At 43.7% G+C, this 16,307-nt stretch overlaps 1 long non-coding RNA gene across 1 annotated transcript; it reads right to left on the minus strand.

Moving 5' to 3' along the window:
• Positions 1 to 1,603: 1,603 nt before the first annotated feature.
• Positions 1,604 to 3,382, minus strand: LOC134214026 (uncharacterized). The gene is made up of 2 exons (XR_009979610.1): positions 2,064 to 3,382; positions 1,604 to 2,001 (listed from the first exon to the last, which is right to left on the minus strand). It is a non-coding gene; the product is annotated as an uncharacterized LOC134214026 (long non-coding RNA).
• Positions 3,383 to 16,307: the final 12,925 nt, after the last annotated feature.

The following is a 16,307-nucleotide window of genomic DNA, read 5'->3' on the forward strand; positions in this document are numbered from 1 at the left end:
GACGTTAGGCATAAGTACGTTAAGCATAAGGACGTTAGGCATAATGGACGTTGGGCATAACGGACGATAGGCATAATGTACGTTAGGCATAATGGACGTTTGGCATAATTCTGCCTTCTTTATGTCATAGGCTGTTCTTTGGGTAATTTTATGCCTAACGTCCATTATGCCTAACGTACATTATGCCTATAGTCCGTTATGTCTAACGTCCATTATGCCTAACGTACTTATGCCTAACGTCTTTATGCCTAACGTACTTATGCCTAACGGGGTATACCCGGCGCATACAGGACAGTGATGGCTAGGACCAACTGCACACGTCCTCAGAAATTCCCGGAGATGTTAGCCAGGATCGTTGAAGGTTTGTTCCCGAAGCATGACTTATCGAACTGGCCCACCATACCGTACGAGTCAGTTGACGTGGTACCGCTAGTGACTAACGATGAGCTTATCGCCGTTGCAAGAAAACTTAAGCTAAATAAGTCACCAGGGCCGGATTGTATTCCTAACCTGGTCCTTAACCTTAGGGCCGATGTCCACGTAGCGTTTTTTCAAGCTGCGTTGACGCAGCGTTATTCGGCGTTGAATCAGGCTGGGAATGCACACGACAAGCGGTAATTTGCCGCAAAACTTCTAACGTCAAACCTATCTGTCACGCCAAATGTCATCCGCCTGCCAGCTGTTGTCAGTCTGTCATTTTTCATTCTCTTCCAATATGAATCGAGTTCTCCATTCACATATTGTCGGCGTAGCACCAACTTAGAATTCGGAAGTCGGGAAGTCGTGATGACAGACTAGTGAATGTAACTCAGTATTATTCCAAAATAAAAAGTTCAATTAATGCTTTTTAGTAGAATAGAAAAATTAACTCACTGTAGATTTAAAAGTCACCCATTACTTCTAAAATGAAAAGTTTGAACTTTCGAAATTAATTGTAGAGCTGTGAAATTGAAATCGTGCCGCACAATTCGATTGGTTGAATAAACACGTTTTCAATACCAGTGTTGGTAAAAACTCAAAATCTCAAAACTCATGGATGATCTAAATCAAGCGTGAGTTGAAACGCACCCAACTCAGCACCTAAAAACTCATGGATGAGTTGAATCATCCATTTGAATCATTGTAGGTTTTCTTTTGTTCTCCTTCGTTAAAAACAGTGAATTGACGTTTGTCGCATAAAATATTAGACACTCTTTTATGTATAAGCAATAAATTGCCCCCAAATTGATTTCAAATGCGTTTTTAAACCAAAATGATTTGTTGACAAATGAGTGAAATGATGCGTATTAGCATGAAAAATTCAAGCGTGATGCTTTCCTTTAAAATCGCAGACGATTTCGATCGCACGGGAGTGCTCGTTGATTGAGATTTATGAGTGATTTTACCAACACTGTTCAATACAGAGAGACAGATATTTGACATCGCTTGGCTTGATCCCAATATCTTTTCTACAATCATAATAGATGAATATTATTACGATTTCATAATGCTGCTCATTCTTTATTTCCAACTTAAATTTATTACATACTTCATAGGAGGAGATTAATCTTGAATAATAGTGGATTCAGGCATTCAATTGTTCTTGTCTTGAATTGAGCATCTGTTGCGTTTGGGGTACGATTTTTATTAGTTCCATTTATCGGCGAATCATTTGTTCCGGAATAAAAAGTCATTAAACATTTTGGTCAGATACTGCAGTCGCTCCTACAAATAAGGTGCTCAAAATCCTCCTCCGAAAGCATCACAAGCGATTGCTGGCGTGTTGCTACGTTTGTCGTTGTTCTTCCAAAGAAGTGCTATCTTAATGCCAAACGAATCGTTATTATCATTGGAATTTTCACTTCACTGCAACACGGAAAGATCGCAGTAGCGTTGCCCACAACACTAGAAGAAACGCATTAGTCCCAGAGTCTTACTGTAGCTCACCATCTTTTTATCTGATCTCGTTTCTTCTTGCAATTGCAATCCACATTATTTGACGACATCCTTCCGTTGACATTCCTAAAAACATGAACATATATCAGCAATAGAAAAGCCAAGATAGAGGAACCTCGGTATCGAACCTATATTTAATAATTCTGCCCATGGCGGACCTGGTATCGCCTTCCTTGGTGTATATACAGTAGAGTGGGGCGCAGTTGTATGGAAAAACGCAAACTTCGTCCGATCAAGTGAGATCAAGGTTTTTCTGAATCGTTTTGAGACCCCAATCAACTGTGCAAAATATGGGCTCGATTGGTTGCAACCTCGCATGCCGCATCGCGTTTTAAATTTACATGGAGATGTGTATGGGAAAACGTATTTTTTTACATTTTTACTCTTAGCGACTTCAATTTATCATCAATCACGTGACTCAATACGTTAGCATCTAGTCTGGAAGATGCCGAAAGACTTTGCCGAAGAAGGTACGTAGCTGAAAGGTCTACAAAAAATGTTATTACGTTTCGAAAATTGATTGTGTAAATCATATGCAAGAAATCAATGTTTCTGCCAGCACTACCGGACGACCTATGGTTCTCGAAGGGCAAAACCCATCTTCCTTCTCGTCGGATTTTTTTCTTTGTGAAATGATTCCGGATAGCTCCCATTAGCTCTAAAGCCCTATAAGATCAATTATTTTGAATTAACACTCAGTTAAATTATTGGTCTACGTAGTACGGCAGTGCTGGCAGAATAAACGATTTTTTGCATATGGTTTGAACACTCAATGTTCGAAGCGTTATAACTTTTTTCGTGGAAGTTCCAGCAACGTGCCTTCTTCAGCAAAGTTTTTCGGCATCCTTTGGGTTATACTTTAACGCAAGGTGCCACTTGGCTTACGATGAACTGAAACCTCTAGTAGTAGAAATGCAAAAATACACGTTCTCCCATACTAATTTCCATACAAACTTCAAACGCGATGCGGAAAGCGAAGAAGCAACCAATCGGTCTCAAATTCTGCACAGTTGTTCAGGACCCAGAATGGCTTCGAAAAACTATTGATTTGAAAAAATGATCATGACGCCCCACTCTAATATACAGGGTCCCGCGGAATGCACTTTGTTGGTTGAATTTTGCCTGCTTGTCACTCAACCCAAAACTGCCACATCACCGTCTGTTCGGAAATCAATTGATTCACAACACTATTCTGCACATACTTGCGTTGATTTTGACTCTATCCACCAGCATGGGATGGTTGCTTGTCAGTTTTTTTTTCAAAGGTGTTTTGACCGCGACTGGTACTAACGCAGGAACGAAAGAAACACTTACCGCTCCGAACTATTTACAATTGCTTTGCTATTATTCAAAGAAGCTAGATTTGAAAAGTGTTGCAATTTGCAAATTAATTTGCGAAACCAAAATGAACTGATTTGCGAAGTATTTTTGTTTGTTTTGATTTCGCTCTGACACATTATTTCACATCACAGATTTTCCCATTGGAAATCTTGTTGGAAAGAAACAGAATAGAGAAATGTCAAAAAAATACTCGCGTGCACGCTGCGTTCCTGTGGGGAATTGCGGTGACTTTGCGGTAACTCTCGCCGCAAATGAGACGCGTGTCGACGCCGCGTTAACGCAAGTGCGTGTGCATGATTCTATTTAATGTTGGGTACTTCCTACCGCAATTGCGTTGACGCTGCGTGCACGCAAATTCAAAACCGCTACGTGGACATCGGCCCTTAGTAAGATGTTGGGGTCAATATGACCCAAAACGAAACTTCAAAGTAGAATAACTTTTTACCTGATAATCCGATCGTTCTGAAATTTCTTGACTTTTAATATTTTATGGAAATGAAGCATCTGACATGAAAAAAGTATTTTAAGGTGCAACAGGAACGGCCCCACAAAAAAAGTTACGAATAAGATGTTGGGGTCATATTGACCCAGAAATGTAAATGCTTAGAAAACAGTCAAATTATAACCGAATTACAAAGTTTATATACCGTTAGAAAGATAAACTTATCAATTTTGTGGCTATGTGGTGATATGCTGGTTCTGGAGACAATGGCCACCGGGAAACGACTTCCACGGGGACCTTGTCGGTCATATAAGGGGAGCATAAAAATCGCTCCATATATGCCATTTGTTACTTCAGTCGGTCGGGCACTCAGGATGGCTCCGAGCTTGAACAGGGACACTAACCTGCCGGGGGAGAAGGGCCAATGTTACTTCAGTCGGTCGGGCACTCAGGATGGCTCCGAGCTTGAACAGGGACACTAACCTGCCGGGGGAGAAGGGCCAATGTTACTTCAGTCGGTCGGGCACTCAGGATGGCTCCGAGCTTGAACAGGGACACTACCCTGCCGGGGAGAAGGGCCAATGTTACTTCAGTCGGTCGGGCACTCAGGATGGCTCCGAGCTTGAACAGGGACACTAACCTGCCGGGGAGAAGGGCCAATGTTACTTCAGTCGGTCGGGCACTCAGGATGGCTCCGAGCTTCGACGGGGACACTAACCGGCCGGGGCTCGGGGGCCGCCGTTTCTTTAGTCGGTCGGGCACTCAGGATGGCTCCGAGCTTGAACAGGGACACTAACCTGCCGGGGGAGAAGGGCCAATGTTACTTCAGTCGGTCGGGCACTCAGGATGGCTCCGAGCTTGAACAGGGACACTAACCTGCCGGGGGAGAAGGGCCAATGTTACTTCAGTCGGTCGGGCACTCAGGATGGCTCCGAGCTTGAACAGGGACACTAACCTGCCGGGGGAGAAGGTCCAATGCTACTTCAGTCGGTCGAGCACTCAGGATGGCTCCGACCTTGAACAGGGACACTAACCTGAAAATTCTTCTTTTCTTTTTTTTTTAAACTGAAACCCGACTTTTATACGGTGTGAAAATTTAACTAATTATTTATTGATCTGCTCTACACAATGGTTGTTAAGGTAATGAAAATTTTCGTCCAGACGCCCTCATAGCTTACTGATCTCCAACATTCTCCAGGGCACCAACGGAACTAGCCTGTAACAGTATTATTTTCGAAGTTGGTCTGACAAGGATGGCTCAGGATGTTCGTATTGTCGCTGTTCGTACTTTTCCATCTGGTCCATAATTTACCTTCTCTATAACACCTTTAGGCCAACATCCACGATGAAGATTTTCGTCCACAATCAAAACTAGATCACCTACTGCAAACTCGTAATACTTTCGGTTATCTTGCCATTTTGTCGCTTCATTAAATTTGGCCGGTAAGCCGACACCCATTTACGCCAGAAACGATCAGCAAATATTTGCGCATGCTTGTAAGCTGCTCTACAATCCAAATTGCTTTCATCGAAATCGTGATCATACTGCATGTGGTTATTTCTTCCAAGTAACAGCATGTTTGGAGATATTGGTTCAGGATCTTGAGGGTCATTTGAAATTTCTGTTAATGGTCGATTGTTGATGATATTCATAACTTCACATAAGGTAGTACGAAGAACTAAATCCGTAGGATGCCTTTCCTTCAACATAGCGCTTAGACCTGTTTTGACTGAACGTACTAATCGTTCCCAACATCCTCCGAAATGTGGCGATCCTGGTGGTATGAAACTCCACTCTACACCTCTCACGCTTAGAGTTTCTTCAATTTGCTGCTGGTCGAGTTCTTTAGTCAATTTCTTCAACTCTTGATTTGCACCCGTAAAGTTTGTACCGTTATCAGTGGAGGAGGAACGCCGCGAACCGCCATGAAACACCTTATGGCCATTATACAACTGCTTGTATCCAAAGATGGAACCACTTCCAAATGTACTGCTCGGCTGGTCATACAAGTGAATAACACGACCCAACGTTTCTCAATACGCCGTCCAATCTTTACCAACAGTGGACCGAAATAATCAATCCCAGTGTGTGTGAAAGGAAAAACAAAAGGAATTGTTCGTTCTGATGGCAAATTACCCATTTGTGCTACATTCGGTTTTCCGCGTAGCTCCTTGCATTTAATACAGGAATTTCTGAATTTTTTGACTTGAGAACGAATCTTTAAGATACGATGACGGTGCATCAAATTATTTATAATTGTTTCCAATCCTTGATGAGCATTTGCATTATGAAACGTTTCAATCAACAAATTAGTAAAATTATGATTATCGGGTAATATGACGGGATTGTTAACAGCGAAAGGTTTGTTCTTATCTTGAATACGTCCTCTCATCCTGATGATTCCATCAATCATAAAAGGAGAATATGCATATAAACGGCTTGATTTTTTCACAAATCCAGTTGTTCTCAGGCTGCTAACTTCATCGGAAAAGGATTCAATTTGAACTTGTTTATACCACATGTTTCTTGCTTCGTCCATATCGTGCACATTGATTGTAAACTTCTTTGGTTTTTCGTGTTTTGAAAGTGATAGGATTTTTCTCATTTTCAAATAATAAGCGGTTGATCTTATTAAACGGTTGTATTCAGAGAATCGTCGAATATCGGGTAAATTTATAGTATTTTCGTGCTCATGTACTTGATGGAAGACCGATTCTTCATCAGCAGCTATCTCCACATGAAAATTTACAGTTTCATCAGACGACAAAGTAACACATTCCTGTTTTGGCCATTCACTCGAATGTTGGCTCAAAAATTCCGGACCATGCAACCACACTGACATGTTCGCAAATTTAGACGATTTTGTCGCGAGATCTGCAACGTTCAAATTTGTTGGAACCCAGTTCCACATTCTAGTGTTATGTCCATTTTCTTTAATTTTGGAAACTCGTGATCCTACATAGGCTGCAAGTTTCTCTTTCGTACAAAGCCAAGCTAAACATATTTTAGAATCCGTCCAAAAGTAAGTTGAAGACACTTCGATTTCTAACTCAGTCTGTATTACTTTCATCATTTGACTGGACAGCACACATCCTTGCAATTCAAGTCTTGGAACAGTTTGTGACTTCAAAGGAGCTACACGTGACTTTGCCAGAACCAATGCAACGTGCGATTTATCCGAACATCGGTGTACCATGTAAATTACGCTGGCAAAGGCTTTATCGCTTGCATCCGAAAAAGCATGAAGCTCTATACTTTTAAACGACGAAATATTTGGAAAATAATATCTTGGTATTCTAACTTCCTTAAGCGTTGCTGTTTGTTGAAGCCATTCATTCCATTTCGCAATCAACCCATCGGGTAGTCTATCGTCCCAATCGATTTGTAGACGCCATAAATCTTGAAACAATATTTTCAAATGGATTGTGATAGGACATAGTATGTTTAGGGGATCGAAAATACCCATCATAAACTGCAATAACTGCCGCTTAGTGGGAATGTCTGTTCCAGATCGGATACCGTTGTCAAGCTTTGGGAAATTCAAAGGAAAAACCAATTCATCGGTAGTAAGGTTCCACTGTAGACCGAGAACACGGACATCTTTACACGAGTCAGCTCTCAAGGAAACATCGATAGAATTCAATACAGCTTTTGAATTGGATACAAATTTGACGAGCTTGAATCCGCCGTGTTCATGTGCCGCAATAACATTCTTCACTAAAGCAATTGCTTGTTCTTCTGTGTCAGTTGAATCAAAATAATCATCAACGTAATGTTGTTTGACAATTGGACGTAGTACTCCAGGGAGACGATCTTCAAGTTCACTCGCGTTGAAATTCTTTATGAATTGTGCAATAGAAGGGAATGATACTGCACCAAAAATCATAGCCATCATTACGTAGACTTCGGGGGGATCTGTACAATTCATGCCACGCCAGAAAAACCATTGGGAATTTGGATCTTGATCTCTGATACGAACCTGGTGAAACATTTACTTGATATCTGCCATGAAAGCTATTTTCTTTTGTTTTCCTGTCATCAGTACTGCTATCAACGGTGGAACGAAATCCGGTCCTTTCAGCAACAGATCATTTAACGAGAAACCGCGAGACTTTGCTTTAGCATCCATCACTAGACGGAATTTGTTTACAGTCGTTACACTGAAATGCAGCAAATACCAAATGTGTTAGAATGTGTTAGATGTTTCATTCAATTCCTCGGGATTCAGTTTCCTAGCATAGCCTTTTTGAATATAACCCTCAATTTTCTCACAATATTGCTTAGCGAACTTTGGATCTGCATCCATCTTCTTCTCCATAATAGTTAGGCGTCGCAGTGCTTGCGGCTTGCTATCAGGAAATGCGAAATTGTTATACCGGTATATTTGTCCAACCTCAAAGCGATCCTTACATCGTTTCAGTGTACGATTCATAATGTCTAGAGCTCTTTCATCTTCTTCTGACATTTTTGGGCCTTGATGGCGGATGCCGAAATCTTCAATTTTGTACAATTCCTTTATCATTTCAGTTAGTTCTAAATCTCGATCACTTGAGCAAAGGAAAACGTGAAATTGATCAGATATTTCTACTCTATCAGGTTCTATTTCTCCGTGGATTGTCCAACCAAGATGGCACCGCGTTAGCTGTAGACCTCTTATTGAATATTGCACCGTTTTTAATGGAACGATAAGGCCAGCGTTATTCGATCCAATCAAAATTTTTGGAGTTACATTTTGAATTATCTCCAGTTTCTCCTCGTCAAGAAGTGGGTACAATCTTTTAATTTTGTCGATGTCAAGACTCACACGAGGAAGATTCATATTATTGATGGTACGCACATTTTCAGTTCGTGCCACTTAGCTTGTTCGGAAGGCCCAGAAATTTGAAAAGACAGCATCATTGATTCAGAATCCTTGTGTGAAATCCCATTTGTCCAGCGGTAGGTTACCGGAGACACTGGGCCGTTCAGCTCCATTTGTTCTGCAAGCTCCGAATCAATCATCGATAAAGAAGATCCTTCGTCAAACAGGGCGAACACATTCTCCACTGCTCCTTGGTTACGAATTCTAACTTTACCAACACGGAGGATAGTGGTTACTGTTACTGTTGACATGACATACATCCTCAGCACGTTTCTTCTCGAACTTGCGAAAAGGTTCCTTCCTTATTGCATCCGAGTGTACTAATTCATGGTGATTCTGATTACATACTGAACATGTTCTATCAGATCGACAATTACGACGGAATGATCTTGCTTCAAACAAATATAACACACGTTACAGGATCTTGCAGCGGAACGACGTTGATCGATGGATAGTTTGGTAAATTGCTCACATTTGACTAAGCTCAGATGATCATTCGAATTGCAAAAGGACATTTTCCTCGATGTTCAACTGTACGAGTGTTGACATTCAGAACAGGTGGCTTGGATCTGGAGAACAACGCATCCCTGCGATCTTTCTTGTTGAGGAAAACTGGATTCATGCTTGCCAGTTGGTTTTCCATTTCATCCTCCAACCACCGCGAAAACTCGTGAAAATCGACGATCGTATCTTGTTTTATTAGAAACGCCTTGTGTCGCACCCACATTTGCTTGCTAAACGCAGGTAGCTTCTCGGCCAGGTGGGAAATCAGCTCAGGGTTCATCAGATACGCTTCAGCATTCACATTTTTTAGCGCCACCGCAGTTCCGATGACCGCATTGAAGAAATAACGGAAAGATTCAATATTGCCTTCCTTCACAGAATCCAGGTTTCGTAGAAGTTCAAGTCTGTTAGCTACTACCCACTCAGTACGTCCGAAATTAGATCTTAGCATCCGCATGATTAAGCTGACATTTTCAGCAGCAGAAAGTAAACACTCCACAGCTTTGCGTGCCTTACCTTGCAAGGCTTTGTTCAATCGCCTGATGTTCTCTCTATCGGATAACTTGCACTCCTCGGTGGATGTCTTGAATTCGTTCTCGAATATCGGCCAATCAGTGATGTTTCCTGAAAACTGCGGTAAATCTTTCGCATGATGACCTTGAAGCGCCTTGAAAGCATGACACAACACTTCGTTCACATCATTTTGGCACCTACATCACGATGAACAGCATTCGTATGGACATTATTTTCTGCGTTTGTCATATTTGCATTCTTATCTACCCAGTCCTGTACACGTCGCATTGAATGGCAGCTCGATACACCAGAACAAGACCGCAGCTCGCTCATTTCAACTGCTCGTTCACGTTTCCTTTTGATGAAATCCGCTTTTTTCTGTTGCATCTTGAGTTCCAAATCTTTCTGAATCCTGAGAGTTTCCATTTGCTGCTCAGCTAAAATTCTATCCTGTTCTAAAGATACTCGTAGTTCCTCTTCTTCAAGTTCATTGACGAGCTCCAATGCTCTGATTTGACTTTGTGATTTGCTTACTACTGATATTCTTGCACTATGAGCACCCTGACTAGCAGCACGAACGGACGCGGAATTTCTTATCAATTTAGACGACGATTCATTGTTAATAGACTCTACTTGACCAAAAGCCACGCTAACACCGGATTCTTTGGGTAAATTTGTTGCGACAGGAGTTCTTTGCATGATTGTTCGATCGAGTTTCGGAATTTGACAGAAATAATCAATTAGATTCTTTGGGACTATACCTGCGTTGCACCGTCTAGGTCGTTGCAGGTGATCTTCCATATAAACTGGAAGCTTGGCTTCGAAGGACCAATGTTACTTCAGTCGGTCGGGCACTCAGGATGGCTCCGAGCTTGAACAGGGACACTAACCTGCCGGGGGAGAAGGGCCAATGTTACTTCAGTCGGTCGGGCACTCAGGATGGCTCCGAGCTTGAACAGGGACACTAACCTGCCGGGGGAGAAGGGCCAATGTTACTTCAGTCGGTCGGGCACTCAGGATGGCTCCGAGCTTGAACAGGGACACTAACCTGCCGGGGAGAAGGGCCAATGTTACTTCAGTCGGTCGGGCACTCAGGATGGCTCCGAGCTTGAACAGGGACACTAACCTGCCGGGGTGAAGGGCCAATGTTACTTCAGTCGGTCGGGCACTCAGGATGGCTCCGAGCTTGAACAGAGACACTAACCTGCCGGGGAGAAGGGCCAATGTTACTTCAGTCGGTCGGGCACTCAGGATGGCTCCGAGCTTGAACAGGGACACTAACCTGCCGGGGAGAAGGGCCAATGTTACTTCAGTCGGTCGGGCACTCAGGATGGCTCCAATCTTGAACAGGGGCACTAACCTGCCGGGGGGAAAGGCCAATGCTACTTTAGTCGGTCGGGCACTCAGGATGGCTCCGGGCTTGAACAGGGACACTAACCTGCCGGGGAGAAGGGCCAATGTTACTTCAGTCGGTCGGGCACTCAGGATGGCTCCGAGCTTGAACAGGGACACTAACCTGCCGGGGGAGAAGGGCCAATGTTACTTCAGTCGGTCGGGCACTCAGGATGGCTCCGAGCTTGAACAGGGACACTAACCTGCCGGGGGAGAAGGTCCAATGCTACTTCAGTCGGTCGAGCACTCAGGATGGCTCCGACCTTGAACAGGGACACTAACCTGAAAATTCTTCTTTTCTTTTTTTTTAAACTGAAACCCGACTTTTATACGGTGTGAAAATTTAACTAATTATTTATTGATCTGCTCTACACAATGGTTGTTAAGGTAATGAAAATTTTCGTCCAGACGCCCTCATAGCTTACTGATCTCCAACACCATTTGATCGCTAATTCTTCATAGGTTCTCTTAAAACGGTAATGTATGGTCCATGAGAGGGCTTCCGATGAAAGTGGCCACTCCTGGTACATGTAAGGTGCCCCCGGGGAACCCGCAGGAGGGGACATTTCCGTTTTAGCACCAAAATATGCCGTGCGGCGGCTCTTTTGTCATGATTTTCCACCAAACAGATGGTTATGCGCTTGAAATCGATAAGTGACCACATTGGCCACTCCTGGTACATACAAGGTGCCCCCGGGGAACCCGCAGGAGGGGACATTTCCGTTTTAGCACCAAAATATGCCGTGCGGCGGCTCTTTTGTCATGATTTTCCACCAAACAGATGGTTATGCGCTTGAAATCGAAACATTGGCCACTCCTGGTACATGCAAGGTGCCCCCGGAGAATCCGCAGGAGGGGACATTTCCGTTTTAGCACCAAAATATACCGTGCGGCGGCTCTGTCGTCATGATTTTCCACAAAATAGATGATAATGCGCTTGAAATCGATAAAAGACCACATTGGTCACTCCTGGTACATACGAGGTGCCCCCGGGGAATCCGCAGGAGGGGATATTTCCGTTTTAGCACGAAAATATGCTGTGCAGCGTCTCTTTCGTCATGATTTTCCACAAAATAGATGATTATGCGCTTGAAATCGATAAGTGACCACATTGGAAACGCCTGGAACCTATGAGGGGCCCCCAGGGAACCCGTAGAAGGGGACATTTCCATTTTTACACCAATATAAGCCGTACGGCGGCTCTTTTGGTGTTTTCCCAACAAAAAGATGGACGTGCGCTCGAAATCGATAAGTGACCACATTGGCTACATTTGAAACCTATGAGGCTTCCTCGGAGAACACGTAGAAGATGACATTTCCATTTTTACACCAACATATGTCATGCGGCGGCTCTTTCGTCGTGATTTTCGTCCAAATATTTATTTATTTATTATCAGACTAAGGCAGGAGTGGCCTGTGCTGCACATAAAAGTCTTCTCCATTCAGCTCGGTCCATGGCTGCACTTCGCCAACCACACAGTTTGCGGAGGGTCCGCAAATCGTCCTCCACCTGATCGATCCACCTTGCCCGCTGTGTACCTTGCCTTCTTGTTCCCGTCGGATGGTTGTCGAGAACCATTTTCACCGGATTACTGTCTGACATTCTGGCTACGTGTCCGGCCCACCGCAGTCTTCCGATTTTCGCGGTGTGAACGATGGATGGTTCTCCCAACAGCTGATGCAACTCGTGGTTCATTCGCCTCCTCCACGTACCGTCCGCCATCTGCACCCCACCATAGATGGTACGCAACACTTTCCTTTCAAAAACTCCCAGTGCGCATTGGTTCTCCACGAGCATCGTGCAGGTCTCGTGCCCGTAGAGAACTACCGGTCTTATAAGCGTTTTGTAGATAGTCAGTTTGGCACGGCGGCGAACTCTATTGGATACCAGCAGAGAAATTCGGCGCATAGTGGCTGGAAATCTCCGTCCAAAGTACGTACGATTTCCAGCCACTATGCGCCTCCGAATTTCTCTGCTGGTATCGTTATCGGCGGTCACCAGTGAGCCCAAGTACACGAATTCTTCAACCACCTCGATTTCGTCACCACCGATAGAAACTCGTGGTGGGTGGCTTACATTGACCTCTCTTGAGCCTCTTCCTATCATGTACTTCGTCTTGGACGTATTGATGACTAGTCCAATCCGTTTAGCTTCGCTTTTCAGTCTGATGTAGGCTTCCTCCATCCTCTCAAAGTTACGTGCCAGGATATCAATGTCGTCGGCGAAACCAAATAACTGGACGGACTTCGTGAAAATCGTACCACTCGTGTCAATCCCTGCCCTTCGTATTACTCCCTCCAAAGCGATGTTGAATAGCGGACACGAAAGCTCATCACCTTGCCGTAACCCTCTACGCGTTTCGAAGGGACTCGAGAATGCCCCTGAAACTCGAACTACGCACATCACCCGATCCATCGTCGCCTTGATCAACCGTTTATCCGTTTATCAGTTTATCCGGAAATCCGTTTTCGTGCATTAGCTGCCATAGCTGGTCCCGAACGATTGTATCATATGCGGCTTTGAAGTCGATAAATAGATGATGTGCGGGCACGTTGTATTCGCGGCATTTCTGCAGTACCTGACGTATGGCGAACACCTGGTCTGTGGTAGAGCGTTCACCCATAAATCCCGCCTGGTTCGTCCAAATAGGTGCCCTCGAAATCGATTATTGACATATTGTCCACCCTTAGAATCTATGAGGTGCCCCCGGGAGCCCGTAGAAGAGTACATTTCCATTTTAACACCAAAATATGCCGTGCGGTGGCTCTTTGTTATTTTTTTACCAATGGTCATGTGCTTTGAGTTGATTAGTGATATTATCTGCTCTTGGAATCTTTGAGATGCCCTGCGAACCCGTAGGAGAGGATATTTTCATAGTTATATCAAATGTGCTGTGCCGCTTGCGGCAGCTGAATCTTCCACAAGTCTTCAAAAAGTTGGTTATGCGCTTGAAATTGTTCTTCATTTGAAATTGAGTACTGAGTCAAATTAAAAAAATAGTTTCTGGGCTACTGTGATGATTTCTTCGAACAGCTCTCTAAGGATTTTCTATTCCGCATCTCGATATTACCATTAGTCGATGGTCCCTTCAATATCGACTCATAGAAGTTTGAGGTTTTCACCGATCGCCGTGGACAATGATATGAAAACGCAACATTTTGATATAAAAAAAATCTCTCCTTCTGTGAGACTCCTGCGGGTACCTTGTAGGTTGTAGATATTAAGTTCAGAATGAATGACCTATTTGATAGAAAAAGAAAAAAGCAAGATTAAACTACCTAGTGGTGATAGTGCCTTTATCGTTCGTTCAAAAGGGTTGAGAAATATATAAGAAAAGTCTAATATAGCAGTAATAGGTAGATAGCTCTTATTTTTCATATTTGTTTATTTGCATTCTAAAATTTTGAGCATAAGTGCCAGAAAAGTGATTTTCCCATGCAGCTGCTGAAATTAGTATTTTGGCCATAACTTCGGAGCCTATAGTCCGATCTGGCCAATTTTCAATAGGAAACAATAGGGTAAGATTTTCGTCGAATGCTATTTACTGCGAGTAATTCGGTTGAGGAAAGGTTCCTAAAAAGTGAGTGAGATTTTGTGTGCACAGACACTTTCAATGGATTCTTCACGGCACTCCACAATTACCGAAACTGGGTCTGGGGTTCCCCCGGGTTGATATTAGAAAGATTTCAAGAGCATAACCAACTATTTCATGGAAAATTATAGTGAAAGAGCCGCTGCATGGCATGTCTTTAAGGGCCGATGTCCACGTAAAGTTTTTTCACGCTCCTTGCGTGGACGCGGCGTGCACGCAGCTAGAAAACACGCTACGTGGGAATCGGCCCTAAGTAAGAGTATGCACGGAAATGTCCTCTCCTATGAGCTCCACGACGGTACTTCATAGGTTCCAAAATGGAAAATGTGGTCACTTATTCATTTCGGTATAAAAACGGAAATGTCACCATCTACGGGTTCCCCGTGGGCATCTCATTGGTTCCAAGAGTGGCTAATGTGGTCACTTATCGATTTCAAGCGCATAATAATCTATTCTGTGGAAAATTATGACGAAAGAGTCGCCGCACGGCATATTTTGGTGCTAATACGGAAATGTCCCTTTCTACGGGTTCCCCGGGGGCACCTCATAGGTTCCAAGAGTGGCCAATGTGGTCAATTATCGATTTAGAGCTGAATATCCATCTCATTGGTGGGAAAACACACCAACAGAGTCGCCGCACGGCATATTTTGATGCTAAAACGGAAATGTCCCCTCCGGCGGGTTCCCTGGGGGCCCCTGTAAGGTTCCAAGAGTGGCCAATGTGGTCACTTATCGATTTCACTGGCATTATCATCTATTTTGTGGAAAATCATGACGAAAGAGCTGCCGCACGACATATGTTTGTGTTAAAACGGAAATGTCCTCTTTTACGGATGCCCCGAAGGCACCTCATAGGCTCCAAGAGTTGGCAATGTGGTCACTTATCGTTTTTGAGCTGAATAACCATCTCTTTGATGAGAAAACACATCACAAGAGTCGCCGCACGGCATATTTCGGTATTAAAACGGAAATGTCCCATTCTACGGGTTCCCTGGGGGCCCCTCATAGGTTCCAGGCGTTGCCAATGTGGTCACTTATCGATTTCAAGCGCATAATCATCTATTTTGTGGAAAATCATGACGAAAGAGCCGCCGCACGACATATTTCGGTGTCAAACGGAAATGTCCCTTTCTACGGGTTTCCCAAGGGCACCTCATAGGTTCAAGAGTGGCCAATGTGGTCACTTATTTATTTCGAGCAAATAACCATCTCTTTGGTGGGAAAATACACCGAAAGAGTCGCCGCTCGGCATATTTCGGTGTTAAAACGGAAATATCCCATTCTACGGGTTCCCTGGGGGCCCCTGGTAGACTCCAAGAGCGGCCAATGTGGTCATTTATCCATTTCAAGCGCATAATTATCTATTTTGTGAAAAGTCATGACGAAAGAGCTGCCGCACGGCATATTTTGGTGTTAAAACGAAAATGTCCCCTTTTACGGGTTCCCCGAGGGCACCTCATAGGCTCCAAGAGTGGCCAATGTGGTCACTTAGCGATTTCGAGCACATTATCATCTATTTTGTGGAAAATCATGACGAATGAGCCACCGCACGGCATATTTTGGAGTTTAAACGGAAATATTCCTTTCTACGGGTTACTGAAGGGCATCTCATAGGTTCCAAGAGTGGCCAATGTGGTCAATTATCGATTTCGAGCACATAATCATCTATTTTGTGGAAAATCATGACGAAAGAGCTGTCGCACGACATATTTTGGTGTTAAAACG

This window comes from Armigeres subalbatus, chromosome 2, assembly GCF_024139115.2.
Source record: "Armigeres subalbatus isolate Guangzhou_Male chromosome 2, GZ_Asu_2, whole genome shotgun sequence".
Classification (NCBI taxonomy): Eukaryota; Metazoa; Arthropoda; class Insecta; order Diptera; family Culicidae; genus Armigeres; species Armigeres subalbatus.